Here is a 13,073-nt window from a genome sequence, read left to right as displayed (position 1 = left end):
GGAGTGTGTTGGGTCCCCATGTCCCCCAGATTTCTGGGCACCTGCACCTGGGTCAGCCCATGCCTGAAAGGTTGCCCCTCTTTCTGCAGCTGCCAGTGACTTGCCCATGCTCCCCAAGTAACTCCAATAAACTCATCAGCTTCCCACCCTAGGCTCCTACATTAACATCCCTCCCTAATGTCCTAGCCTCTCAGATCCTAGCTGTGGACTTCGTGAACTGTTGGTATTTTCTTCTTATTAGAAAGAACTCCCCCTTCTCGCCTGCATCTCAGCATACCTAGCTCCGAAGCTAGAGGCAGCACCCACCTGGTGTCTGCCCTGCCTGTCCCTGTCCCACTGGTACCCTTAGCACTCCAGATGCACAAGGGGTCCCACAGCACCCTCTCTGCCAGCACTGTTCCCATCAGCCCCCAGAGCAGTCTCACCAAGTGGAAGGTATTGGGGAACAAAACAGATCCCTCAAGAAGCCGAGGAGCAGAAGGGGGGGCAGGCCCCACAGAGGTCTCAGGATTTTAGGATTTTAGAGAAAGTTCATCTAATCCAAGACAGGCCTCATTTTTCTACGTTACAGATTTAAAAAAAAAAATTTGTTATGGAAAACTTAAGCTGTATTGAGCTTTTAAAAAGAAATCTGAAACTTTCTACTGGGCTTCTCAGACCACAGGTGACCACTACTGGGGTCCACTCGGTCCTCTAGGACCCCCGGCCAGACAGACACCAGCAGTGATCTGTGCTTCCTCTCACACAGGGACAACACATAGCCACATGCACAATGACTCAGGTGTCAGATCCAGCAGCGGCTTCATAGATTCAGAATGTGCAGACACGAGTTACTGTTGGCATTCTCAGGATGGTAAACTTGCAGTTGAGGAAGCAGGGGTCCGGGAGAGGAGGAACCAAGTGTTTTACACAAAGAAGAATTAAGAAACTCAGAGTCCCAACCCCTCCACCTAGTTTCAGCATCATGTGACTTTCTCTAGAAAATCCACTTCTATTCACCCCATATAAAGAGGGAAATGAGCCCTCCAAACCCAGTGAACCAGTGAGTTTGTGGGTATTACTTACAGGAACGTGAGAACTTACTGGCAGTTACACAGAGGCGCTCCCCCACCCCAGTAACTGTTGACTCATGTATCTTGGAGGCTGGGGGAAGCTCAGAACCCCTTCCTCCCCATAAGGTGATGTTAATGGAACCATCTTAGGAGAGTCATGGAAGCAATCACAGCTGCTCTGATTTCATTTCATGCCCAGAGGACAGAGCTCCACACCTAGTCTCCCTGATAGCCAAGAACGCCTTTCTTGTGCACACGACAGGAAGCTGTCAATATCCTAGACTGGCAAACCCCTAAGCTAGTTGTGGAACCATTTTCTCCCAATTGACACCCTTCCTGAAAGGAGGAGAAAGTCATATAAGTCCCCAGAGTCACAAGACCTGGCCCCAAGGTTACAAAGGCAGCAGGAACCGCTGGAGGGAGAAGATTCCTGCCCTCTGAGCTGCTTGCAAGGCATCAGGAGCTCCAGGACAGTTTCTGTGTCTTGTGTCTTCACCCAGGCTAGGGTGGGCCTTCTTGTCATGCCTTTGTGTTTGAGCACCCACGCCCCCATGGATAATTCCACTAGACTCATTTCTTTGGGCCGCTGGTGCCCCATCTGAGGTGAACGGATGTCCCTCCCCAGGAAAAGCCACGACACCGTGTCTCTGGGATGCGGCCAGCACCAATGCATACCTTCTCCTAGAGGAATGTGGTTGGAGCAGAAAGGAGATCCTAGGACCTGTGTGTACTGTTTAGAATCTGATACCTGCCTGGGCCTGGCACCTCTCACCTGTATAACCCCAGCACTCAGAGCAGTCTGCAGCAGACTTTTCCCTAGGGACTCTGCCTCTTGATCCAGACCCAGGGTCCCCCTAGTTCTTTCCTGTCACCCCTTCCAGACTTTCCTTCTATCCTAACTCCAGTCCTTTGTGACAACTGGTCACCCACAGAAACACTCCCTATCAGGGACCCCACGGCCACACTAGGATAGGACCCAGAGTGGTTAACAGCAACCAAGGAACAGAACACCCACCCAACAAAGAAGACAACAGATATCTATGCCAAGAACATCATAACTTCAAATATCGTAACTCCAGATGCCTAGATCTCAGGGCAAAACATACATGAAAAGCCAAGACAAGATGCCTCTTCCAGAAGGTAGCAACCACATTGTAACAGGCCCTGAGAAAAGCAATTTAGCTGAAGCACAAGATAAGGACTTCAAAGTATCAATTATGAGTATGTTCAAGGACTTTGGAGAGGATATGAATAAATGCTTTAACGAAGACCATAAAAACAAAGAGTTGAAAGAAATAATGAAAACAATTCAAGGTGTGAAAGTAGAACTAACAAAGAACTAGAATCCCTAAAGAAAACCCAAACTGAAATATAACTAGAAATGAAAAGTTCAGTGTGTCGAACAAAGGCCTCAGAAGTAGCCTCACCAACAGATTGAAAGGCACGGGAGAGAGAATGTCAGGTCTGGAAGAAGAGGTAGAAGTGGATAGATAGCTAATAATAGACAATGCTAAATCTAAGAAGTTCCAGGCACAAAACATCCAGGAAATCTGGGACATTATGAAAAGACCAAACTTACAAATAATAGGTATAGAAGAAACCAAGGTCAGAGGCACAGCAATTTTTTAAAAATATGTAGCCCAGGCTGGCCTCAAACTCCTGATCCTCCTGCCTCTGCTTCCTTCAGCAAATCCTACTGGTGCGAGCCACCACAACCAGCTGTACTGCAATTTTTTTTTTTTTTCGAGACAGGGTTTCTGTGTGTATTTTTGCACCTTTCCTGGAACTCGCTTTGTAGACCAGGCTGGCCTCGAACTTACAGAGATCCACCTGCCTCTGCCTCCCGAGTGCTGGTATTAAAGGCGTGCGCCACCACCGCCCGGCCGAAAATATTTTTAAACAAAATTATAGAAGAAAGTTTCCTCAATCTGAAGAAGGCTGTGTGTACCAAGATACAAAGGCATTCATGACACCAACTAGACAGAACCAGAAAAATATCCCCACAGCACAAAATAATCAACACACTGAAGTTACAGAACAGAGAAAGGATTAGAAGACCTGCAAGGGTAAAAGGCCAGTAGCATATGAAGGCAGGCCCATTATTAAAAAGAAACCCTGACTTTTCAACGGAGTCTGAAAGTCAGAAGGGCCTGGATGTGTGTTCTACATCTCTGAGAGAGCAAAAATGCCAGCCCAGACTACTATACCTAGCAAAGCCACGAGTCACAATTGACAGATAAAAACATTCCACAATAAAAACAAACTGCACTATTTCTGTCCCCCAATTCAGCTCTTCAGAAGGCAATAGAAGAAAAGTTTCAGTCTGCAGAAAAGGTTAACTGCATCCAAGAGAACACAAGGAATAAACAATCCCAGAACAGTACATCAAAAGAGGAGGGAGGTTAGTACCACAAAATAAAATATCAGGAATCAAATGCTCTCCATTTCTCAATAAAGAGACACAGACTAACAGGTTAGATTATAAAACAGGACTCATCTTTTTGCTCTCCAAGAAATACACTTCACCATCAAGGTCATGGGAAAAGAATGGAAAAAGATATTCCAAGCAACTGGACCCACAAATCGGGCAGACATAGCTATTTCAATATCTGACAACAACAACAACAACAAAAATTCAAACCAGAAGTAATCAGAAGAGATAGAGAAGGATGCTACATACTCATCCAAGGAAAAAATCCACCAAGAGAACATTACAATTCTTAACCTTTATGTGCCAAGCATGAGAGCACCCGTGTTCATAAAAGAAACACTCCTACAGCTAAAATCCCATGTTGACCCTAACACAGTGCTGTGGATAATATCAACACACCATTCTCACCAACACAGAGACAAAAACTAAACAAAGAAGTGCTGGAGTTAATGTCATGAATCAAAGCAACCTAACAGACAACTGCAGGACATTCCACACAAACACCCAAAGCTGAGCACATGTTAGGACACAAACAAGCCTCGGAGAAGAAAGTTGAAATAATGCCGGTGTCCTCTCTGACCACCCTTGAGTAAAGCTGGACATCAGCAGTAGAAGCAGCAGAGAGCAGACAAACCCATGGAAACCGAGCAACTCCCTGCTGGATGAAAATTCGGTCAAGACAGAAATCAAGAAGAAAATTTTAAACTTTTTTAGAGTTGAATTAAAATGAAAAAGCAACATTTTCAAACCTATGGGACATTATGAAGGCCAGTCTAAGAGGCAAGTTCATAGCGCTACATTAAAAAAAAAATTGAAGAGATCTCATATTCATAACTGGGAACTCTAGAAAACCCAAAATAATAAAATTTAGGGCTAAAATCAATGAAATGGAAATAAACAAGAATTAAAATACAGCAGAATGAATGAAATGAAGACATTAAAACCAACAATTAATAAATGAGACCTCACGAAGCTGAAGTACTGTATAGCAAAGGACACCATCATTAAAATGGCACCTAAATGGGACAAATGGAATGGGACAAACACTTTGCCAGTTATACATCTGATAGAGAATTATTATCTAGAATATATAAGGAACTAAAAAAAAATTAAAAACCTGAACATTAAGAAAACAAATAAGCCAATTAAAAATGGGATACAAGCCGGGCAGCGGTGGCACACGCCTTTAATCCCAGCACTCGGGAGGCAGAGGCAAGCGGATCTCTGTGAGTTCGAGGCCAGCCTGGTCTACAGAGCAAGATCCAGGACAGGCACCAAAACTACACAAAGAAACCCTGTCTTGAAAAACCAAAAGAAAGGGGATACACAACTAAAAATAGAGTTCTCCAAAGATGAAATACAAATGGCTGAGAAACCCTTTTTAAAAAATGTTCAACATCCTTAGCCATCAGAGAAAGGCAAATTAAAACTACTTTGAGACTTTACTTTATTCCAGTCAGAATGGCCAAGATCAGTAAAACAAATGACAGCCAGTTCATGCTGGCGAGGATGCAGGGTAGGAACAGTCATTCATTGCTGGTGGGAGTGCGAACTTGCACAGCTACTGTGGAGGGTCTTCGGAAAGCCGAGAGTCAATCTACCACAAGGTCCAGCTCCATCACTCTTGGGCATACGCTCCAAGGACGCTACAGCTTACCACGGACGCACTTGCTCATCCATGTCCATTGCTGCTGTATTCCTAATAGGAATTTGAAACAACCTAGATGTGTATCAGCTGATGAATGGATAATGAACATGGTGTACATTTACATGATGATATTATGTAAAAACAGAATCATCATGAGTGAAGCAACCCATACTCAAAAGACAAATAGTGTATAGTCTCTCTCATATATGGATGCTTCCTTTTAAGCTTATCCAATTAACCACAGAGGTTAGGTACCTAGTAAGGGGCCAGAGGGGGTGGAGGATCTTCCAAGGGAGGGGAAATAGAGGATAGTGTTATAAAAGATAAAGGGGATTAAATGGGGAGAAGGATGGGGCAGGTTAAAGGAGGGATGCGGGGAGGAAAACACCAGTAAGGTCTTGAATAGATCCTTCCTGTAGTAGTCAGGACTCTCTAGAGGAACAGAACTGATGAATGAATATACTGATAAAATTATATTCATATTCATCAAATATTGAATATGAATATGAATGTAACATATTCTATGAGTATGAATGTTAATTGAATATATATTCTATGAATAAGAATTCAACATCTTATATGAATAACATATATAACATATATTCATATTCATCCTATCACTGTATCATAGATATTCACACCCACAAACACCATAGGCCGTTGCCAAGGTTATTGGTTACTCTCCACAATCTGGTGGCAGTTAGTGGCAGGATCCTTCTGCGGAAGACAACACATACTTAACGTCATTGAACACGTCGAAGTCAAGCGGATGCCCCAAGCGGCAGCTTCATCCCCACTGACTAGTGTTTACGATGCTGTAAATGTCTCTACACGTTACTACAGGAGAAAAGTAATCAATATCACCCAACTACCAACTCTGACCCACAACAGCCACCTGCCTACAAGATATACGTGTGCAATCGCGGCACAGATGTTATGGAATCTCCATCCACTTTCTGATTAGGCCCACTCCTTGAGGTGGAACTCATATCTGACACTGCTAACGTGGCCCCAAACCCTGAGACTAAGTAAGTCATGACCCTAGGGGAAAACCTAATACTCTTCTTCTGCTAGAGGAACATAGTGATAAATGAGCTAATGACATTCTGCACAGATCAGTGCATCTTTCGTCCCTCATCAGAGGAGCTTCTTCTTGCAGTAGAAGATGGCAACTAAGTCAGAGACCTACGAATGGACAATGTGCAGAGTGAGAGACTTTGGAGCACCCAGACCTGAACGGGATGTCTTCATCGAACCCCTTCCCCACCACAGCTTCATGTGCCTCTTGTCACCGCATCTGTACCCAGCTCAGTGCCGGAGGTGGGGCAGGGCCTGATTTGAGACCTGGCTCTGGGACCTGGAAACAGTCACTATAGGCAACTGACGCTGCTTTTTTTTCTTTTTTCCAGTGCTGTGGATTGAAGTCAGGGCTGTATGCATGCTAGGCAAGTGCCCTGCTACCAAGCTACACCTTCAGCCCCTCACACAGCAAGCACTTTGGCCTAAGTTCTTTACTTATGGAGGAGAACTCATAGCCAGCCAGAGTACCATATGGGTGCTGAAATGAAAACATGTTACATGTCCTATGATGCCTGGAGAATTCACTGGGCCAGCCAGTTGTCCTTGCATTGCTGTTTTCTCATGTGTTATTGGGAGGTATACGTTCCATCTAAACTGGTGGTTCTCAACCTTCCAACCCTTTAATAAAGCTGCAACCCTTTAATACAGTTCCTCATGTCGTGGGGACCCCCAACCATAACATTATTTTCGTGACTACTTCATAACTGTAATTTTGCTACTGTTATGAACTGTAATGTAAATATCTGTGTTTTCCCATGGTCTTAGGTGGCCCCTGTGAAAGGGTCGTTCAACCCCCAAAAGGGTGGAGATCCAGTGCTTAACTGCCTAGGTCCAGGTGAGTTTCGGAGGCGTCTGCCTGCTTCATACTTGGGGGTTTTCAGCCTTGGTCTCTGGTGGCTGTCAGCCTGCTGCTTTGTAAGCATTTTCATGTTTGCTGCTGGTTGCTTCCTCTGTGGCTACATGTGAGAGAATTGGAAGGGGCTTGTGCTGCCTTTTCTGCCTGCTCTGAGGGAACGCTTGCTCTGAGGGAACGCCATGAAGGACAAGGAAATGAAGCCCGTGGAAAGGCTGGCTCTCCCTGCTGGGCATCCCTGTTTATGAGAGCAGGCAAAGCCAGTCTGAGTTCACAGTCCCCCCCCCCCCTTCTTGGGGGTGTTCCCAATTTGTTCGCTGCCTCCTCTGTGGAAACATGCCTGTCTTAGTTCAGATGCTTACAGAGGCCCGGAGGAGGATCGGTTGGGTTGTTCTTCCCAAAGGACATTCCACGAGGGCGATCTAGAAACGGCGTTGCTGCTGGCAACAGGCCTTCTGGAGCTTTTAAAGTCCCTCTTTCCCCAAATGCGGACCAGCCGTTATTGGCTTGTGATCTCAGTACTCAGGAAGCTGAAGCCGGTGTGCTGTGGGTTCCAGGACAGCCTGGGACACAGAGTGAAATCCCATCTTAAAAAATACTTTTTGAATTAAAAAATTTTAATCCAAAGTCCACAAGGGCCCTTCCCACCCTTTAGAGCCATGGTGGCATGCTTCTCTTTTGAATTATTAGTGTTGTGATTTGGGTGCTGGGGAAGGAACCCAGGGCGGGTGCGGCAGCCTGAGATGGCATGTTTCTCTCTGCCTTTTCCTCCCAAAAAGGCAGATTTAGATGACTCCCACTGTCTGCAGCAGGAACTGTCCCGCCCTGAAGACAGGGAGCAGCTTCCGGTTACCTCACATGACTTAAGATCCTCCACCTTTGGAGGCTCTTCCCGTGTGTCCTCAGAGACTTTGCGCACCAGCAAATGGCAGCACAAAATAAGATTAAAATACATGCCACGGACATGTGTGTCTATCTAACAGTCGTCATATAGTGTCTCAAAGAGGTTCTTTCACTTATCCAGGTTCCCACGGAGTGGACAACAGACAGGAAGCCTCCTTTTTCTTGAGTCAGTCACCAGATGAGTCAGAGCCGATGCTGTGAGAAGGGATTTTATTCCCTTAGAGAGAGAGAATAGTGGTGCCAAATGCTCCCTACCCTGTTCATGAGGTGCACCCACGGGCCAGCCATTGACATAGGAGCCAGTGTCGCTCTCCTTTCCCCAGGGTCCTTCAACATTCTGAGTCCCCTGATTAGTTAAGCAAGGGAACTCTTCAGTCTCATTTCTGAAGACATTCCCAATCATCTCCCCACATCCAGTTTATAGCAACAGACACACACCTGAGTCTTTACTCTGGACCAGGGGCTGTGTCTGTCCCATGTAGCCTTGACCCCCACAGGCAGAATGGAGTGAGCCCAGGATGCCGCCTGATCTGAACTGTGCCAATGAAGCCCTCCCCTAAGGGTAGAAATGAGACCGTTGGACTGGCACACCAGCAGCCGCATTTGGCCCTGTGCATGGAAGGAAAGAGCTGAGCAGCTGATAAGAGTCAATGCACAAGCAGTCACGGGCAAAGTTGACCCCGGTTAATGACAGCCCTTCTCTGCTGGCCTGGCCCAGCTCTGCCTCTGTATTCTCCAAGGCTACCTGCTTACCTCATGCTGATAGCGTCCTTGAGTAGGTTTCTGTTCTTCATAAACAATCTCTAGGACACTCATAAGTTATGTGAAGTCCAGAGGTCTTCCTGGGATAGTCAACTAACTTTCAAAATAAGAATCTTTCACTGGGGAGCCTGGTGTGGTGGCACACAGCTTTAATCCAGCACTCAGGAGGCAGAGGTGCAGGTGGATCTCTGAGAGTTCAAAGCCAGCCAGGTCTACAAAGCAAATTCCAGGACATCCAAGACTATTACACAGAGAAACCCTGTCTCAAGAGAAAAAAAGAAAAGAAAAAAAAGAACATTTCTCTGGAAAGACGTGGGCCAGCCATGGTTGGAAATGTTAATGAGTGGTTTCAGTCATCATAGGTCAGCATGATCCAATCCAGGAGCTTCTTTCCACTAAGACTTTTATCCAATATTGGGGACAGTCAAGAATCTGATGAGGTGGGGGATGGCGCAATGAGGAGGGTTTAGACTCCCAGGGGAGGCAGGCCTGGGGTGGGAGAGGTACTGTCGGCTATGGAAAATCTGCCCAAGATTCCTCTCGCTCCTAGTAACAGGGAAAATAGTTCATCAGCATTGTGTATATTATAAAAATACTCATCAGTATTTATAATGTACACAAGTCCTCCCAAGAAACTCATTATCTCAATGGAGGCTCATTATGAGGAGATTTGGGAGTGGAATTTATGTTGGACACAGTCTTCTAAATACAGCAGCAAGGATTTTTATTACATGGGTACATGACTTGGAGCAAATCTCTCTCAATAAACTAATTAAGAAAGGATGTAAAGCCATGTTCTGGGAATGGTAGCAGAGAGATGCCATGTTCTTAAAGTATCACTAAAATAGAAGATCCTAAAGATGCTTAAACTATGCATTGTCTCAGGTGTGACCAACTGTAACAGCATTAAAGGAAACTGTCTGATGAGAAGTACAAACTGCACTTGGTACTGGCTAGTTTTATGTCAACTTGACACAAGCTAGAGTCATCTGAAAGGAGGGAACCTCAACCGAGAAAATGCCTCCATAAGATCCTGCTGTAAGGCATTTTCTTAATTAGTGATTGATGGGGGAGGGCCCAGCTCATTGTTGTGGGTGGTGCTATCCCTGGGCTGGTGGTCCTGGGTTCTGTAAGAAAGCAGGCTGAACAAGCCAGTAAGCAGCACCCCTCCATGACCTCTGCATCAGCTCCTGCCTCCAGGTTCCTGCCCTGCTTGAGTTCCTGTCCTGACTTTGTTTGATGATGAACATTGGTTTGGAAGTGTAAGCCAAATAAACCCTTTCCTCCGCAAACTGCTTTGGTCATGGTGTTTCATCACAGCAATAGCAACCATAACTAAGACACAGTTCTTAAATATAGCATAGGAAAACTGACTGACATTTCCCTTAAGATACCTACAGGGACCCGGGGTGTAGCTCAGTGTTAGAAAGCACTTTTCTATCTCTTACAAGCCTTGAGTTCAATTCCCAGTAAAGAAAAATGAAGAGCATGCATTTAAAAAGACAGTATGATGACTCCGGAGATAAAAACACTTGCCTAGGGACCTGAGTTCCATCCCTGGGGCCCACAAAGTGGAAGGAGTGAATGACTCCCAAAAGTTGTCCTCTGACCTTCCACACACATGCCATGGTGCGTGCACAACAGGCACACACAAATAAATTAACTAATAAACAAGTAAATAAATTGGTTTGAAATTTTTGATTAAAAAAAACCCTTTAGGGCTGGAGAGATGACTCAGCAGTTAAAAGCACTAGCTGCTCTTTCAGAGGCCCCATGTTCAATTCCCGGCACCCATAGGGTGGCTCACAACTGTCTGCAACTCTAGTTCCAGGAGATCCCACACTCACATAGATATACATGCAAATAAAATATCAATAAAATAAACAAATTTTAAAAAACAAAACAAAAAATAAAACCATTAAAGCCATCTTGAATTAAAACTAAAATTGGGGCTGGCAAGATGACTCAGCAGGTGAAGAGGTTTCCTAAGCCTGAGGACCTGAGTTTGATCCCTGTATCTCACAAGGGAAGGAGGGGACAAACTCCAAAACATTGTCCTCTGATCTCCATGCATGTACTTGTACACACACACACACACACACACACACACACACACACACACACACACACTCGTGACTCTGTGTGTGTGTGTGTGTGTGTGTGTGTGTGTGCACATTAAAATTAAAATTGTTTAAGTAAAAATTGAAAAAATTAGCTTAACTTTTAAAGGTCAGTTTGGTTATTGGCCACTGGGTTGACTACTCTGCCCCTTGTACTGTGTACCAGGGAACACTGCTGTTCTTCTGTTCCTGGGCAGATCCCGGTGTTGAAAGACAGAAAGACAGACTGCTGCACAGGCTGACACCATCTGGTGAGCCCAGGCACCCACGTGCTAACCTTACAAATTATACTCAGGGAATTTCAAAGCCAGTGGGGTGGAGTCTCCCTAGAAAGTCTATCCAGAGATACCAGCTTGTCATTGGGGTTCTGGCCTTAGTGTTGGCGTGGTCAAGGAAGAATTGGGGTCATTCCATCTTACCCTCAGCTCCAACACTCCCTTATCCAGTTCCGTTCATTTCACAAATACTTCTCAAGGGCCAGCAAAAGGGCTCCTTGCTGCCCAGTGCTCACCAGGCAGCACCGGGCAGCAGACAGCCAACCCCCACCTCCGCGGGGGGCATGGCCAAGCTGAAATAGTGCAGGCTGCTACGAAGACATGGGGGTGGGGCAGGGTGGCTCATGCACCGGTGAAGGGACATTTCAGCCAAGACGTAGGAGAGAGGCAAGAATAAGCAGATGGAAGGCCAGAAAGAGGAAGGAGTGTGGGGAGGGAGAGTTCACCCAGAGAGTGCCGGTTAGTGAGCAAACCGGAAGTTCCAGGGTCAGTGCCAGCAAACACTGTCAGCTTGTATGACACAAGCAGCGATGACGAACTGAAGCAATCAAGCAGATGTGTTCGTCTGAGGTCCCTCTGCCAGCTTTGTTAAAGAAGCCTTTGGTGAGAGTCAGTAGGAAGAGAGTCCTCCAAGAGCACACAGCGGCCAAGGTCTTGAAACCAGAGTGGCAGCACCAGAGCTGAAGGGATGGGACAGGTTGAAGGCAAGTTTCAGAGGTATCTGGAAGGCACTGTGGATGGAGTGGGTGAGGCCAGGAGGGGGAATATCAGGGATGAGTGAGCAGTGCACACAAGGGTGAGGCCAGCTCCCACCAGGGGGCTAGTTAGGGAGCAGGTCTCAGAGGGGTGACAAGGGCCAGTGTTGGCCATGCTGAGTTTGGGGTATTTGAGATCTAGACTTGAAGTTCAGAGAAGAAATCTGGGTTGGGTAGAGGCCCCAGGACACATGATAGTGTGGGAGAGGAGGTAGAGGAGAGAACAGGATAGGGCTGGGGGAATCCAACCTCTACAGGCCTCATGAAGAGAAGCCGTCACCTCGGGCATGGCTTCTTAAACTTGCCCACTCATGACCCTTTTCACATTAGAAATCTGTACATGGCTTCAGAGGTATAAAAAGTAGGTATGCAGGTCACATGTGTATTGATAAGAAGTCATAAAGAAATGTATTTTATAAAGTAGACACTTAGTATCAACCTTTATGTGCATGTATACCTGTATATGCATGTGCACATGCATGAACATGTACACATCTGTACGTGTGCCACACACAAAAATAAGTATTAATTTTTGGCCTAGTTTGCTTTCTGTTGCTCTGCTAAATACCATGAACAAATGTGACTTGTCTCACCTTACAGCTTGTAGTCCATCATGGAGGGAAGTCAAGGCAGGATCTCAAGGCAAGAGCTAAGCAGAGACCGTGGAGAAGTGCTGCCGACTGGCTTGCTCCCCATGGCTTGCTCAGCCTGCCTCCCCGTACCACTCAGTACCACCTTCCCAGGGGTGGCACTTCCCAGTATGAACTGGGCCCTCCCCCATCAGTCCTGATCACATTGCCATCAATCTGGTGAAGGCATTCTCTCTATTGAGGTTTATTTCCCCAGCTGACGTTTGCTTGTGTAAAAAACCAACCAGGACAACCCCCTTGTCAACTTAACATACCCAGCCCATTGCCATCACACCAACCTTTCCTCTCTTGTCTATCCTCAGGGTTTCATGTTAATGCCAGTATCCACAATGTAAAAACATTCCATGGAGGGCAAGGGTCGGGGGGGGGGGGGAAGAGAGCTTAGGGGAGCAGGAGGTCCTAGCTGGATCAGGAACAGAGTGGGAGAACAAGGAAAGAGATACCATGATAAATGAAGACACCATGGGAATAGGAAGAAGCAGAGTGCTAGGGAGGTTCCCAGGAATCCACAAAGATGACTGCACTGTAGACTACTGGCAATGGT

This window comes from Peromyscus eremicus, chromosome 9 (genome assembly GCF_949786415.1).
Source record: "Peromyscus eremicus chromosome 9, PerEre_H2_v1, whole genome shotgun sequence".
Lineage (NCBI taxonomy): Eukaryota > Metazoa > Chordata > Mammalia > Rodentia > Cricetidae > Peromyscus > Peromyscus eremicus.
Note: the sequence above shows the minus strand (reverse complement) of the source record.